General features: G+C 52.5%; 1 long non-coding RNA gene across 1 annotated transcript in view; it reads left to right on the plus strand.

Annotated features, from left to right (window-relative positions):
- The window catches only part of LOC105003883, a 3,807-nt gene extending 1,527 nt beyond the window's left edge, over positions 1-2,280 (plus strand). The window contains exons 2-3 of the long non-coding RNA XR_827158.1: positions 72-170; positions 1,790-2,280. This is a non-coding gene — a long non-coding RNA (uncharacterized LOC105003883). The remainder of the gene's footprint in view (positions 1-71; positions 171-1,789) is intronic.
- Positions 2,281-2,296: the final 16 nt, after the last annotated feature.

A 2,296-nucleotide genomic window follows, 5' to 3' on the forward strand; every position in this document is an offset into this window, starting at 1 on the left:
GGCTGGGGGAGTGGTAACGGCGCAAAGTGCAGATGAGGTAAGTGGGTTAACTCTAGAACCTCTCCCTGCAGAGGCTGTGGGCAATATCGTCAAGTTCTTAGGAATGCACCCTTGTGAGCGGTCTGACAAAGTGCCAGACAACAAGAACACGCACACGCTGCTCCTGGCCGGTAAGTGGCATTTGTCGTGGGAAGGGCCTGGGTGCCACTAGGGAACCCAGGGATCCAGAGCTCGCGGCGCTGAACGTCACAAGGTATAAGAAGGCCAGCTAGAGCCGTCTTCCCCCAGCCCCTGCTGCCCGTCAGTGGCCCTGCCCACAGGCAGCCAGCGAGCTACGGCACAGCACGCCAGGCACCTCCCTGTGATCCTAAGGGTGTGAGAGCGAGAGTGCACGTTGCCCTGTGCAGAGGCAGACAGCCATATGCAGGTGGCGGACACGCTGCTCTGCGCCTGGGTGTTCACTTCACAGTGCATCTTGGGGAGCGTCCTCTTTTTCTTTTTTTAATAACATGAAATTTACCAGTGTAATGATTTTTACATCACTTCAGCGGCATTAAGCACATTCCCGCTGTTTTGCATCTATCACCATCATCCACCTCCAGAACTTCCCATCATCCCAGACGTCTTCCCAGACTGAGCTCCACTGTTTCTTGTAGCTGACTGTTTCACAGAACCAGTACATGTACTGCTGAACACCGAGATTGTTCTAGTGTTCTGCTGTTACAGACTGTGCTGTAGGGAATGATCCTGTACATACGTGTCTACTTAGGCACTTTATTTTGGATGTGTGCACTCTGGGTATTTGTAGGGTAAGTTTCTCAAGGCTTTACCAGGTCAAAGTGCATTTTTTATCTCGGTAAATATTTCCAGTTGCCTTCCATAGGAATCGTATGCCTCTCTCCCACACTTCCAACCAAGCAGTGTGTTCCCAACCTGTGTGGTCTCTGCAGGCGTGTTAATGGTGTCTCGCGTGGCTTCACTCTGTGTATCTCGTGTACTGAACGGCGCTCAGCATCTCCTCAAATGCAAAGCGCCATATGAAACAGCGTATGGATTTTATTTATATCATGTGTATTTTTCCACTGAGTTGGTTATTCTTTTCTAATACGAATGGGATTTTTAAGCACTTCTGGAAATTTTCAAACTTACACACACAGAACCCCCAGGCACTCCTCCTCCAGCTGTAGCAACGAGCATCTCTACCCAGACGCGTTCTCCACCCCCAGATTATTTTAGAGCAAACTCCATACGTAGGCATTTCGTATGTAAATGTTTCTGATCGTTGTTTCTCCAAAAGCTAATGAGCCAATGTGGTTACTGCGCCTGAAACAGTGAACGAAGGGAAGTGCTTTTTTCTGAGTGTTTATAAACAGGGTTAGGAGGTGGCTCTGCTCCAGTGCCCTGCTCACAGCTGGCTGCCCCCAAGCCCGCAGTGAGGCAGCCCTGTCCCCTGGGTTTTGCAGACACCTGCACCGCGATTTTGCCACGGTGGGGCTGTCCCTCGGTCTGTGAGCTTCGATGAGGTCGGGATGTGTGGGAGCCTCAGTGATGTCGCACAGAACCACACACGTCCAGTCGTTTTGGGCTTGGCAGCAGCGTGACGGGCAGACTGATCTCTGCGAGGTCACTGATGACGCTGCAGCTCAGAGAGGTGCAGTGACGTGCCCAGCGCCTCGCACAGCTCCCGTCTCACCCCAGAGCTGCCTCTGCCAGCTGTGGCACGCTGCCCTCAGCCCAGCCCTGCAGCCCCCTTCGGTCTTACGTGCCTGCCTTCTCTCCTCCCTTGCAGGCGTGTTCCGGGGAGGCCATGACATCCTGGTGCGCTCCCGGCTGCTGCTTTTGGACACAGTCACTATGCAGGTGACAGCCAGAAGTTCGGAGGAGCTGCCGGTGGACATCGTCTTGGCGTCTGTGGGCTAAGAGGCCGGCTTGCATCGGACCACGTCCTCCCCTTTCCCCGAACACTATGCAGGAGTCGCGCCTTCCTCCTGAACCCAGTGGAAGCTCCTTTCCAAGCCTGTGTATTGAAAAGCAATTAGGAATCACTGAGGGTTTTTTGTTGTGTTTTTTGTCTTCTTAAATTGACCCCCTGCCCCAAACCCCCCTGCTGACAGTGACTCTTTAAACAGGGCATGATTTTAGCGCATCCTAGAACTTGCTGTCTTGCCTGCCAGGGAAGGGGCATTGCAAATAAAGAAAGTGCTTGCGCCATCTGAGTTTCTCCCCTTTGGAACCATCATCTTATCCCTACAAATAAATCAGCGCGTATTTATTGAGTGATTGCTGCTTCTGCACA

The sequence above is a fragment of the Bison bison genome, unplaced genomic scaffold (genome assembly GCF_000754665.1).
Source record: "Bison bison bison isolate TAMUID 2011002044 unplaced genomic scaffold, Bison_UMD1.0 scf7180017857763, whole genome shotgun sequence".
Classification (NCBI taxonomy): domain Eukaryota; kingdom Metazoa; phylum Chordata; class Mammalia; order Artiodactyla; family Bovidae; genus Bison; species Bison bison.